The 12,035-nt window shown below is 40.7% G+C and overlaps 24 non-coding genes across 24 annotated transcripts; all 24 read left to right on the top strand.

Moving 5' to 3' along the window:
* The first annotated feature begins 259 nt into the window (after positions 1-259).
* On the top strand, positions 260-331 carry Trnah-gug (transfer RNA histidin (anticodon GUG)). The gene has a single exon. It is a non-coding gene; the product is annotated as a tRNA-His (tRNA).
* Positions 332-580: 249 nt separating this feature from the next.
* Positions 581-652, top strand: Trnah-gug (transfer RNA histidin (anticodon GUG)). The gene has a single exon. It is a non-coding gene; the product is annotated as a tRNA-His (tRNA).
* Positions 653-901: 249 nt separating this feature from the next.
* Positions 902-973, top strand: Trnah-gug (transfer RNA histidin (anticodon GUG)). Its single transcript has one exon. It is a non-coding gene; the product is annotated as a tRNA-His (tRNA).
* A 253-nt stretch (positions 974-1,226) lies between these two features.
* On the top strand, positions 1,227-1,298 carry Trnah-gug (transfer RNA histidin (anticodon GUG)). Its single transcript has one exon. It is a non-coding gene; the product is annotated as a tRNA-His (tRNA).
* Positions 1,299-2,202: 904 nt separating this feature from the next.
* Trnah-gug (transfer RNA histidin (anticodon GUG)) lies at positions 2,203-2,274 on the top strand. Its single transcript has one exon. It is a non-coding gene; the product is annotated as a tRNA-His (tRNA).
* An 891-nt stretch (positions 2,275-3,165) lies between these two features.
* On the top strand, positions 3,166-3,237 carry Trnah-gug (transfer RNA histidin (anticodon GUG)). Its single transcript has one exon. It is a non-coding gene; the product is annotated as a tRNA-His (tRNA).
* A 249-nt stretch (positions 3,238-3,486) lies between these two features.
* Trnah-gug (transfer RNA histidin (anticodon GUG)) lies at positions 3,487-3,558 on the top strand. The gene has a single exon. It is a non-coding gene; the product is annotated as a tRNA-His (tRNA).
* Positions 3,559-4,449: 891 nt separating this feature from the next.
* Trnah-gug (transfer RNA histidin (anticodon GUG)) lies at positions 4,450-4,521 on the top strand. The gene has a single exon. It is a non-coding gene; the product is annotated as a tRNA-His (tRNA).
* Positions 4,522-4,770: 249 nt separating this feature from the next.
* Trnah-gug (transfer RNA histidin (anticodon GUG)) lies at positions 4,771-4,842 on the top strand. Its single transcript has one exon. It is a non-coding gene; the product is annotated as a tRNA-His (tRNA).
* Positions 4,843-5,091: 249 nt separating this feature from the next.
* Positions 5,092-5,163, top strand: Trnah-gug (transfer RNA histidin (anticodon GUG)). The gene has a single exon. It is a non-coding gene; the product is annotated as a tRNA-His (tRNA).
* A 253-nt stretch (positions 5,164-5,416) lies between these two features.
* On the top strand, positions 5,417-5,488 carry Trnah-gug (transfer RNA histidin (anticodon GUG)). Its single transcript has one exon. It is a non-coding gene; the product is annotated as a tRNA-His (tRNA).
* A 255-nt stretch (positions 5,489-5,743) lies between these two features.
* Positions 5,744-5,815, top strand: Trnah-gug (transfer RNA histidin (anticodon GUG)). Its single transcript has one exon. It is a non-coding gene; the product is annotated as a tRNA-His (tRNA).
* Positions 5,816-6,385: 570 nt separating this feature from the next.
* Trnah-gug (transfer RNA histidin (anticodon GUG)) lies at positions 6,386-6,457 on the top strand. Its single transcript has one exon. It is a non-coding gene; the product is annotated as a tRNA-His (tRNA).
* Positions 6,458-6,706: 249 nt separating this feature from the next.
* Trnah-gug (transfer RNA histidin (anticodon GUG)) lies at positions 6,707-6,778 on the top strand. Its single transcript has one exon. It is a non-coding gene; the product is annotated as a tRNA-His (tRNA).
* A 585-nt stretch (positions 6,779-7,363) lies between these two features.
* Positions 7,364-7,435, top strand: Trnah-gug (transfer RNA histidin (anticodon GUG)). The gene has a single exon. It is a non-coding gene; the product is annotated as a tRNA-His (tRNA).
* Positions 7,436-8,005: 570 nt separating this feature from the next.
* Trnah-gug (transfer RNA histidin (anticodon GUG)) lies at positions 8,006-8,077 on the top strand. The gene has a single exon. It is a non-coding gene; the product is annotated as a tRNA-His (tRNA).
* A 249-nt stretch (positions 8,078-8,326) lies between these two features.
* Positions 8,327-8,398, top strand: Trnah-gug (transfer RNA histidin (anticodon GUG)). The gene has a single exon. It is a non-coding gene; the product is annotated as a tRNA-His (tRNA).
* Positions 8,399-8,968: 570 nt separating this feature from the next.
* Positions 8,969-9,040, top strand: Trnah-gug (transfer RNA histidin (anticodon GUG)). The gene has a single exon. It is a non-coding gene; the product is annotated as a tRNA-His (tRNA).
* A 255-nt stretch (positions 9,041-9,295) lies between these two features.
* Positions 9,296-9,367, top strand: Trnah-gug (transfer RNA histidin (anticodon GUG)). Its single transcript has one exon. It is a non-coding gene; the product is annotated as a tRNA-His (tRNA).
* Positions 9,368-9,944: 577 nt separating this feature from the next.
* On the top strand, positions 9,945-10,016 carry Trnah-gug (transfer RNA histidin (anticodon GUG)). The gene has a single exon. It is a non-coding gene; the product is annotated as a tRNA-His (tRNA).
* A 249-nt stretch (positions 10,017-10,265) lies between these two features.
* Trnah-gug (transfer RNA histidin (anticodon GUG)) lies at positions 10,266-10,337 on the top strand. Its single transcript has one exon. It is a non-coding gene; the product is annotated as a tRNA-His (tRNA).
* A 585-nt stretch (positions 10,338-10,922) lies between these two features.
* Positions 10,923-10,994, top strand: Trnah-gug (transfer RNA histidin (anticodon GUG)). The gene has a single exon. It is a non-coding gene; the product is annotated as a tRNA-His (tRNA).
* A 570-nt stretch (positions 10,995-11,564) lies between these two features.
* Trnah-gug (transfer RNA histidin (anticodon GUG)) lies at positions 11,565-11,636 on the top strand. Its single transcript has one exon. It is a non-coding gene; the product is annotated as a tRNA-His (tRNA).
* A 249-nt stretch (positions 11,637-11,885) lies between these two features.
* Positions 11,886-11,957, top strand: Trnah-gug (transfer RNA histidin (anticodon GUG)). The gene has a single exon. It is a non-coding gene; the product is annotated as a tRNA-His (tRNA).
* Positions 11,958-12,035: the final 78 nt, after the last annotated feature.

The following is a 12,035-nucleotide window of genomic DNA, read 5'->3' as shown; positions in this document are numbered from 1 at the left end:
GGTCACAGCAGATTTGTTTTTTGTTTGTTTCTGGCGATTGTTTTAAGTTGCTTTGCATTTGTGAACAAACATAAAAATTCTGGTTGCGTCTATTCTCGAATTTCTTGAATGATTGCATTTTAAACTGCAAACACTATCAAATTATTGGAACTTATTGAAAACTTTTGCATGAACATAATCAGCAGAGTGGCGCAGCGGAAGCGTGCTGGGCCCATAACCCAGAGGTCGATGGATCGAAACCATCCTCTGCTACATACATGCTGTGATCGTATAGTGGTTAGTACTTCACGTTGTGGCCGTGACAACCCAGGTTCGAATCCTGGTCACAGCAGATTTGTTTTTTGTTTGTTTCAGGCGATTGTTTTAAGTTGCTTTGCATTTTTGAACAAACATACAAATTATGGTTGCATCTATTTTGGAATTTCTTGAATGATTGCATTTTAAACTGCAAACACTATCAAATTATTGGAACTTATTGAAAACTGTTGCATGAACATAATCAGCAGAGTGGCGCAGCGGAAGCGTGCTGGGCCCATAACCCAGATGTCGATGGATCGAAACCATCCTCTGCTACATACATGCTGTGATCGTATAGTGGTTAGTACTTCACGTTGTGGCCGTGACAACCCAGGTTCGAATCCTGGTCACAGCAGATTTGTTTTAGGTTTGTTTCTGGCGATTGTTTTAAGTTGCTTTGCATTTGTGAACAAACATAAAAATTCTGGTTGCATCTATTCTCGAATTTTTTGAATGATTGCATTTTAAACTGCAAACACTATCAAATTATTGGAACTTATTGAAAACTGGTGCATGAACATAATCAGCAGAGTGCCGCAGCGGAAGCGTGCTGAGCCCATAACCCAGAGGTCGATGCATCGAAACCATCCTATGCTACATACATGCTGTGATCGTATAGTGGTTAGTACTTCACGTTGTGGCCGTGACAACCCAGGTTCGAATCCTGGTCACAGCAGATTTTTTTTTGGTTTTTTTTGTTTCTGGCGATTGTTTTAAGTTGCTTTGCATTTGTGAACAAACATAAAAATTCTGGTTGCATCTATTCTGGAATTTCTTGAATGATTGCATTTTAAACTGCAAACACTATCAAATCATTGGAACTTATTGAAAACTTTTGCATGAACATAATCAGCAGAGTGGCGCAGCGGAAGCGTACTGGGCCCATAACCCAGAGGTCGATGGATCAAAACCATCTCTGCTACATACATGCTGTGATCGTATAGTGGTTAGTACTTCACGTTGTGGCCGTGACAACCCAGGTTCGAATCCTGGTCACAGCAGATTTAATTTTTGTTTGTTTCTGGCGATTGTTTTAAGTTGCTTTGCATTTGTGAACAAACATAAAAATTCTGGTTGCATCTATTCTCGAATTTCTTGAATGATTGCATTTTAAACTGCAAAGACTTTCAAATCATTGTAACTTATTGAAAACTGGTGCATCGTCAAAATCAGCAGAGTGGCGCAGCGAAGCGTGCTGGGCCCATAACCCAGAGGTCGATCGATCGAAACCATCTTCTGATATATACATGCTGTGATCGTATAGTGGTTAGTACTTCACGTTGTGGCCGTGACAACCCAGGTTCGAACCGTGGTCACAGCAGATTTGTTTTTTGTTTTTTGTTTGTTTCTGGCGATTGTTTTAAGTTGCTTTGCATTTGTGAACAAACATAAAAATTCTGGTTGCATCTATTCTCGAATTTTTTGAATGATTGCATTTTAAACTGCAAACACTTTCAAATTATTGGAACTTATTGAAAACTTTTGCATGAACATAATCAGCAGAGTGGCGCAGAGGAAGCGTGCTGGGCCCATAACCCAGAGGTCGATGGATCGAAACCATCCTCTGCTACATACATGCTGTGATCGTATAGTGGTTAGCACTTCACGTTGTGGCCGTGACAACCCAGGTTCGAACCGTGGTCACAGCAGATTTGTTTTTTGTTTTTTGTTTGTTTCTGGCGATTGTTTTAAGTTGCTTTGCATTTGTGAACAAACATAAAAATTCTGGTTGCATCTATTCTGGAATTTTTTGAATGATTGCATTTTAAACTGCAAACACTTTCAAGTTATTGAAACTTATTGAAAACTTTTGCATGAACATAATCAGCAGAGTGGCGCAGCGGAAGCGTGCTGGGCCCATAACCCAGAGGTTGAGGGATCGAAACCATCCTCTGCTACATACATGCTGTGATCGTATAGTGGTTAGTACTTCACGTTGTGGCCGTGACAACCCAGGTTCGAATCCTGGTCACAGCAGATTTGTTTTTTGTTTGTTTCTGGCGATTGTTTTAAGTTGCTTTGCATTTGTGAACAAAGATAAAAATTCTGGTTGCATCTATTCTGGAATTTCTTGAATAATTCCATTTTAAACTGCAAAGACTTTCAAATTATTGAAACTTATTGAAAACTTTTGCATGAACATAATCAGCAGAGTGGCGCAGCGGAAGCGTGCTGGGCCCATAACCCAGAGGTCGATGGATCGAAACCATCCTCTGCTACATACATGCTGTGATCGTATAGTGGTTAGTACTTCACGTTGTGGCCGTGACAACCCAGATTCGAATCCTGGTCACAGCACATTTGTTTTTTGTTTGTTTCTGGCGATTGTTTTAAGTTGCTTTGCATTTGTGAACAAACATAAAAATTCTGGTTGCGTCTATTCTCGAATTTCTTGAATGATTGCATTTTAAACTGCAAAGACTTTCAAATCATTGGAACTTATTGAAAACTGTTGCATCTACAAAATCAGCAGAGTGGCGCAGCGGAAGCGTGCTGGGCCCATAACCCAGAGGTTGAGGGATCGAAACCATCCTCTGCTACATACATGCTGTGATCGTATAGTGGTTAGTACTTCACGTTGTGGCCATGACAACCCAGGTTCGAATCCTGGTCACAGCAGATTTGTTTTTTGTTTGTTTCTGGCGATTGTTTTAAGTTGCTTTGCATTTGTGAACAAACATAAAAATTCTGGTTGCGTCTATTCTCGAATTTCTTGAATGATTGCATTTTAAACTGCAAACACTATCAAATTATTGGAACTTATTGAAAACTTTTGCATGAACATAATCAGCAGAGTGGCGCAGCGGAAGCGTGCTGGGCCCATAACCCAGAGGTCGATGGATCGAAACCATCCTCTGCTACATACATGCTGTGATCGTATAGTGGTTAGTACTTCACGTTGTGGCCGTGACAACCCAGGTTCGAATCCTGGTCACAGCAGATTTGTTTTTTGTTTGTTTCTGGCGATTGTTTTAAGTTGCTTTGCATTTGTGAACAAACATACAAATTATGGTTGCATCTATTTTGGAATTTCTTGAATGATTGCATTTTAAACTGCAAACACTATCAAATTATTGGAACTTATTGAAAACTGTTGCATGAACATAATCAGCAGAGTGGCGCAGCGGAAGCGTGCTGGGCCCATAACCCAGAGGTCGATGGATCGAAACCATCCTCTGCTACATACATGCTGTGATCGTATAGTGGTTAGTACTTCACGTTGTGGCCGTGACAACCCAGGTTCGAATCCTGGTCACAGCAGATTTGTTTTTTGTTTGTTTCTGGCGATTGTTTTAAGTTGCTTTGCATTTGTGAACAAAGATAAAAATTCTGGTTGCATCTATTCTGGAATTTCTTGAATAATTCCATTTTAAACTGCAAAGACTTTCAAATTATTGAAACTTATTGAAAACTTTTGCATGAACATAATCAGCAGAGTGGCGCAGCGGAAGCGTGCTGGGCCCATAACCCAGAGGTCGATGGATCGAAACCATCCTCTGCTACATACATGCTGTGATCGTATAGTGGTTAGTACTTCACGTTGTGGCCGTGACAACCCAGATTCGAATCCTGGTCACAGCACATTTGTTTTTTGTTTGTTTCTGGCGATTGTTTTAAGTTGCTTTGCATTTGTGAACAAACATAAAAATTCTGGTTGCGTCTATTCTCGAATTTCTTGAATGATTGCATTTTAAACTGCAAAGACTTTCAAATCATTGGAACTTATTGAAAACTGTTGCATCTACAAAATCAGCAGAGTGGCGCAGCGGAAGCGTGCTGGGCCCATAACCCAGAGGTTGAGGGATCGAAACCATCCTCTGCTACATACATGCTGTGATCGTATAGTGGTTAGTACTTCACGTTGTGGCCATGACAACCCAGGTTCGAATCCTGGTCACAGCAGATTTGTTTTTTGTTTGTTTCTGGCGATTGTTTTAAGTTGCTTTGCATTTGTGAACAAACATAAAAATTCTGGTTGCGTCTATTCTCGAATTTCTTGAATGATTGCATTTTAAACTGCAAACACTATCAAATTATTGGAACTTATTGAAAACTTTTGCATGAACATAATCAGCAGAGTGGCGCAGCGGAAGCGTGCTGGGCCCATAACCCAGAGGTCGATGGATCGAAACCATCCTCTGCTACATACATGCTGTGATCGTATAGTGGTTAGTACTTCACGTTGTGGCCGTGACAACCCAGGTTCGAATCCTGGTCACAGCAGATTTGTTTTTTGTTTGTTTCTGGCGATTGTTTTAAGTTGCTTTGCATTTGTGAACAAACATACAAATTATGGTTGCATCTATTTTGGAATTTCTTGAATGATTGCATTTTAAACTGCAAACACTATCAAATTATTGGAACTTATTGAAAACTGTTGCATGAACATAATCAGCAGAGTGGCGCAGCGGAAGCGTGCTGGGCCCATAACCCAGAGGTCGATGGATCGAAACCATCCTCTGCTACATACATGCTGTGATCGTATAGTGGTTAGTACTTCACGTTGTGGCCGTGACAACCCAGGTTCGAATCCTGGTCACAGCAGATTTGTTTTAGGTTTGTTTCTGGCGATTGTTTTAAGTTGCTTTGCATTTGTGAACAAACATAAAAATTCTGGTTGCATCTATTCTCGAATTTTTTGAATGATTGCATTTTAAACTGCAAACACTATCAAATTATTGGAACTTATTGAAAACTGGTGCATGAACATAATCAGCAGAGTGCCGCAGCGGAAGCGTGCTGAGCCCATAACCCAGAGGTCGATGCATCGAAACCATCCTATGCTACATACATGCTGTGATCGTATAGTGGTTAGTACTTCACGTTGTGGCCGTGACAACCCAGGTTCGAATCCTGGTCACAGCAGATTTTTTTTTGGTTTTTTTTGTTTCTGGCGATTGTTTTAAGTTGCTTTGCATTTGTGAACAAACATAAAAATTCTGGTTGCATCTATTCTGGAATTTCTTGAATGATTGCATTTTAAACTGCAAACACTATCAAATCATTGGAACTTATTGAAAACTTTTGCATGAACATAATCAGCAGAGTGGCGCAGCGGAAGCGTACTGGGCCCATAACCCAGAGGTCGATGGATCAAAACCATCTCTGCTACATACATGCTGTGATCGTATAGTGGTTAGTACTTCACGTTGTGGCCGTGACAACCCAGGTTCGAATCCTGGTCACAGCAGATTTGTTTTTTATTTTTTGTTTGTTTCTGGCGATTGTTTTAAGTTGCTTTGCATTTGTGAACAAACATAAAAATTCTGGTTGCATCTATTCTCGAATTTCTTGAATGATTGCATTTTAAACTGCAAAGACTTTCAAATCATTGTAACTTATTGAAAACTGGTGCATCGTCAAAATCAGCAGAGTGGCGCAGCGAAGCGTGCTGGGCCCATAACCCAGAGGTCGATCGATCGAAACCATCTTCTGATATATACATGCTGTGATCGTATAGTGGTTAGTACTTCACGTTGTGGCCGTGACAACCCAGGTTCGAATCCTGGTCACAGCAGATTTGTTTTTTGTTTGTTTCTGGCGATTGTTTTAAGTTGCTTTGCATTTGTGAACAAACATACAAATTCTGGTTGCATCTATTCTGGAATTTCTTGAATGATTCCATTTTAAACTGCAAACACTTTCAAATTATTGGAACTTATTGAAAACTTTTGCATGAACATAATCAGCAGAGTGGCGCAGCGGAAGCGTGCTGGGCCCATAACCCAGAGGTCGATGGATCGAAACCATCCTCTGCTACATACATGCTGTGATCGTATAGTGGTTAGTACTTCACGTTGTGGCCGTGACAACCCAGATTCGAATCCTGGTCACAGCAGATTTGTTTTTTGTTTGTTTCTGGCGATTGTTTTAAGTTGCTTTGCATTTGTGAACAAACATAAAAATTCTGGTTGCGTCTATTCTGGAATTTCTTGAACGATTGCATTTTAAACTGCAAAGACTTTCAAGTTATTGGAACTTATTGAAAACTGGTGCATCGTCAAAATCAGCAGAGTGGCGCAGCGGAAGCGTGCTGGGCCCATAACCCAGAGGTCGATGGATCGAAACCATCCTCTGCTACATACATGCTGTGATCGTATAGTGGTTAGTACTTCACGTTGTGGCCGTGACAACCCAGGTTCGAATCCTGGTCACAGCAGATTTGTTTTAGGTTTGTTTCTTGCGATTGTTTTAAGTTGCTTTGCATTTGTGAACAAACATAAAAATTCTGGTTGCATCTATTCTCGAATTTTTTGAATGATTGCATTTTAAACTGCAAACACTATCAAATTATTGGAACTTATTGAAAACTGGTGCATGAACATAATCAGCAGAGTGCCGCAGCGGAAGCGTGCTGAGCCCATAACCCAGAGGTCGATGCATCGAAACCATCCTATGCTACATACATGCTGTGATCGTATAGTGGTTAGTACTTCACGTTGTGGCCGTGACAACCCAGGTTCGAATCCTGGTCACAGCAGATTTTTTTTTGGTTTTTTTTGTTTCTGGCGATTGTTTTAAGTTGCTTTGCATTTGTGAACAAACATAAAAATTCTGGTTGCATCTATTCTGGAATTTCTTGAATGATTGCATTTTAAACTGCAAACACTATCAAATCATTGGAACTTATTGAAAACTTTTGCATGAACATAATCAGCAGAGTGGCGCAGCGGAAGCGTACTGGGCCCATAACCCAGAGGTCGATGGATCAAAACCATGCATCCTCTGCTACATACATGCTGTGATCGTATGGTGGTTAGTACTTCACGTTGTGGCCGTGACAACCCAGGTTCGAATCCTGTTCACAGCAGATTTGTTTTTTATTTTTTGTTTGTTTCTGGCGATTGTTTTAAGTTGCTTTGCATTTGTGAACAAACATAAAAATTCTGGTTGCATCTATTCTCGAATTTCTTGAATGATTGCATTTTAAACTGCAAAGACTTTCAAATCATTGTAACTTATTGAAAACTGGTGCATCGTCAAAATCAGCAGAGTGGCGCAGCGAAGCGTGCTGGGCCCATAACCCAGAGGTCGATCGATCGAAACCATCTTCTGATATATACATGCTGTGATCGTATAGTGGTTAGTACTTCACGTTGTGGCCGTGACAACCCAGGTTCGAATCCTGGTCACAGCAGATTTGTTTTTTGTTTGTTTCTGGCGATTGTTTTAAGTTGCTTTGCATTTGTGAACAAACATACAAATTCTGGTTGCATCTATTCTGGAATTTCTTGAATGATTCCATTTTAAACTGCAAACACTTTCAAATTATTGGAACTTATTGAAAACTTTTGCATGAACATAATCAGCAGAGTGGCGCAGCGGAAGCGTGCTGGGCCCATAACCCAGAGGTCGATGGATCGAAACCATCCTCTGCTACATACATGCTGTGATCGTATAGTGGTTAGTACTTCACGTTGTGGCCGTGACAACCCAGATTCGAATCCTGGTCACAGCAGATTTGTTTTTTGTTTGTTTCTGGCGATTGTTTTAAGTTGCTTTGCATTTGTGAACAAACATAAAAATTCTGGTTGCGTCTATTCTGGAATTTCTTGAACGATTGCATTTTAAACTGCAAAGACTTTCAAGTTATTGGAACTTATTGAAAACTGGTGCATCGTCAAAATCAGCAGAGTGGCGCAGCGGAAGCGTGCTGGGCCCATAACCCAGAGGTCGATGGATCGAAACCATCCTCTGCTACATACATGCTGTGATCGTATAGTGGTTAGTACTTCACGTTGTGGCCGTGACAACCCAGGTTCGAATCCTGGTCACAGCAGATTTGTTTTAGGTTTGTTTCTGGCGATTGTTTTAAGTTGCTTTGCATTTGTGAACAAACATAAAAATTCTGGTTGCATCTATTCTCGAATTTTTTGAATGATTGCATTTTAAACTGCAAACACTTTCAAGTTATTGAAACTTATTGAAAACTGTTGCATGAACATAATCAGCAGAGTGGCGCAGCGGAAGCGTGCTGGGCCCATAACGCAGAGGTTGAGGGATCGAAACCATCCTCTGCTACATACATGCTGTGATCGTATAGTGGTTAGTACTTCACGTTGTGGCCGTGACAACCCAGGTTCGAATCCTGGTCACAGCAGATTTGTTTTTTGTTTGTTTCTGGCGATTGTTTTAAGTTGCTTTGCATTTGTGAACAGAGATAAAAATTCTGGTTGCATCTATTCTGGAATTTCTTGAATGATTCCATTTTAAACTGCAAACACTTTCAAATTATTGGAACTTATTGAAAACTTTTGCATGAACATAATCAGCAGAGTGGCGCAGCGGAAGCGTGCTGGGCCCATAACCCAGAGGTCGATGGATCGAAACCATCCTCTGCTACATACATGCTGTGATCGTATAGTGGTTAGTACTTCACGTTGTGGCCGTGACAACCCAGATTCGAATCCTGGTCACAGCAGATTTGTTTTTTGTTTGTTTCTGGCGATTGTTTTAAGTTGCTTTGCATTTGTGAACAAACATAAAAATTCTGGTTGCGTCTATTCTGGAATTTCTTGAACGATTGCATTTTAAACTGCAAAGATTTTCAAGTTATTGGAACTTATTGAAAACTGGTGCATCGTCAAAATCAGCAGAGTGGCGCAGCGGAAGCGTGCTGGGCCCATAACCCAGAGGTCGATGGATCGAAACCATCCTCTGCTACATACATGCTGTGATCGTATAGTGGTTAGTACTTCACGTTGTGGCCGTGACAACCCAGGTTCGAATCCTGGTCACAGCAGATTTGTTTTTTATTTTTTGTTTGTTTCTGGCGATTGTTTTAAGTTGCTTTGCATTTGTGAACAAACATAAAAATTCTGGTTGCATCTATTCTCGAATTTCTTGAATGATTGCATTTTAAACTGCAAAGACTTTCAAATCATTGTAACTTATTGAAAACTGGTGCATCGTCAAAATCAGCAGAGTGGCGCAGCGAAGCGTGCTGGGCCCATAACCCAGAGGTCGATCGATCGAAACCATCTTCTGATATATACATGCTGTGATCGTATAGTGGTTAGTACTTCACGTTGTGGCCGTGACAACCCAGGTTCGAATCCTGGTCACAGCAGATTTGTTTTTTATTTTTTGTTTGTTTCTGGCGATTGTTTTAAGTTGCTTTGCATTTGTGAACAAACATACAAATTCTGGTTGCATCTATTCTGGAATTTCTTGAATGATTCCATTTTAAACTGCAAACACTTTCAAATTATTGGAACTTATTGAAAACTTTTGCATGAACATAATCAGCAGAGTGGCGCAGCGGAAGCGTGCTGGGCCCATAACCCAGAGGTCGATGGATCGAAACCATCCTCTGCTACATACATGCTGTGATCGTATAGTGGTTAGTACTTCACGTTGTGGCCGTGACAACCCAGATTCGAATCCTGGTCACAGCAGATTTGTTTTTTGTTTGTTTCTGGCGATTGTTTTAAGTTGCTTTGCATTTGTGAACAAACATAAAAATTCTGGTTGCGTCTATTCTGGAATTTCTTGAACGATTGCATTTTAAACTGCAAAGACTTTCAAGTTATTGGAACTTATTGAAAACTGGTGCATCGTCAAAATCAGCAGAGTGGCGCAGCGGAAGCGTGCTGGGCCCATAACCCAGAGGTCGATGGATCGAAACCATCCTCTGCTACATACATGCTGTGATCGTATAGTGGTTAGTACTTCACGTTGTGGCCGTGACAACCCAGGTTCGAATCCTGGTCACAGCAGATTTGTTTTAGGTTTGTTTCTTGCGATTGTTTTAAGTTGCTTTGCATTTGTGAACAAACATAAAAATTCTGGTTGCATCTATTCTCGAATTTTTTGAATGATTGCATTTTAAACTGCAAACACTATCAAATTATTGGAACTTATTGAAAACTGGTGCATGAACATAATCAGCAGAGTGCCGCAGCGGAAGCGTGCTGAGCCCATAACCCAGAGGTCGATGCATCGAAACCATCCTATGCTACATACATGCTGTGATCGTATAGTGGTTAGTACTTCACGTTGTGGCCGTGACAACCCAGGTTCGAATCCTGGTCACAGCAGATTTTTTTTTGGTTTTTTTTGTTTCTGGCGATTGTTTTAAGTTGCTTTGCATTTGTGAACAAACATAAAAATTCTGGTTGCATCTATTCTGGAATTTCTTGAATGATTGCATTTTAAACTGCAAACACTATCAAATCATTGGAACTTATTGAAAACTTTTGCATGAACATAATCAGCAGAGTGGCGCAGCGGAAGCGTACTGGGCCCATAACCCAGAGGTCGATGGATCAAAACCATGCATCCTCTGCTACATACATGCTGTGATCGTATGGTGGTTAGTACTTCACGTTGTGGCCGTGACAACCCAGGTTCGAATCCTGTTCACAGCAGATTTGTTTTTTATTTTTTGTTTGTTTCTGGCGATTGTTTTAAGTTGCTTTGCATTTGTGAACAAACATAAAAATTCTGGTTGCATCTATTCTCGAATTTCTTGAATGATTGCATTTTAAACTGCAAAGACTTTCAAATCATTGTAACTTATTGAAAACTGGTGCATCGTCAAAATCAGCAGAGTGGCGCAGCGAAGCGTGCTGGGCCCATAACCCAGAGGTCGATCGATCGAAACCATCTTCTGATATATACATGCTGTGATCGTATAGTGGTTAGTACTTCACGTTGTGGCCGTGACAACCCAGGTTCGAATCCTGGTCACAGCAGATTTGTTTTTTGTTTGTTTCTGGCGATTGTTTTAAGTTGCTTTGCATTTGTGAACAAACATACAAATTCTGGTTGCATCTATTCTGGAATTTCTTGAATGATTCCATTTTAAACTGCAAACACTTTCAAATTATTGGAACTTATTGAAAACTTTTGCATGAACATAATCAGCAGAGTGGCGCAGCGGAAGCGTGCTGGGCCCATAACCCAGAGGTCGATGGATCGAAACCATCCTCTGCTACATACATGCTGTGATCGTATAGTGGTTAGTACTTCACGTTGTGGCCGTGACAACCCAGATTCGAATCCTGGTCACAGCAGATTTGTTTTTTGTTTGTTTCTGGCGATTGTTTTAAGTTGCTTTGCATTTGTGAACAAACATAAAAATTCTGGTTGCGTCTATTCTGGAATTTCTTGAACGATTGCATTTTAAACTGCAAAGACTTTCAAGTTATTGGAACTTATTGAAAACTGGTGCATCGTCAAAATCAGCAGAGTGGCGCAGCGGAAGCGTGCTGGGCCCATAACCCAGAGGTCGATGGATCGAAACCATCCTCTGCTACATACATGCTGTGATCGTATAGTGGTTAGTACTTCACGTTGTGGCCGTGACAACCCAGGTTCGAATCCTGGTCACAGCAGATTTGTTTTAGGTTTGTTTCTTGCGATTGTTTTAAGTTGCTTTGCATTTGTGAACAAACATAAAAATTCTGGTTGCATCTATTCTCGAATTTTTTGAATGATTGCATTTTAAACTGCAAACACTATCAAATTATTGGAACTTATTGAAAACTGGTGCATGAACATAATCAGCAGAGTGCCGCAGCGGAAGCGTGCTGAGCCCATAACCCAGAGGTCGATGCATCGAAACCATCCTATGCTACATACATGCTGTGATCGTATAGTGGTTAGTACTTCACGTTGTGGCCGTGACAACCCAGGTTCGAATCCTGGTCACAGCAGATTTTTTTTTGGTTTTTTTTGTTTCTGGCGATTGTTTTAAGTTGCTTTGCATTTGTGAACAAACATAAAAATTCTGG

This window comes from Phallusia mammillata, chromosome 7, assembly GCF_965637545.1.
Source record: "Phallusia mammillata chromosome 7, kaPhaMamm4.hap1.1, whole genome shotgun sequence".
In the NCBI taxonomy this organism is placed as follows: domain Eukaryota; kingdom Metazoa; phylum Chordata; class Ascidiacea; order Phlebobranchia; family Ascidiidae; genus Phallusia; species Phallusia mammillata.
The sequence above is the reverse complement of the archived record's forward strand: the minus strand, read 5'-3'. Positions and strand labels throughout refer to the sequence as shown.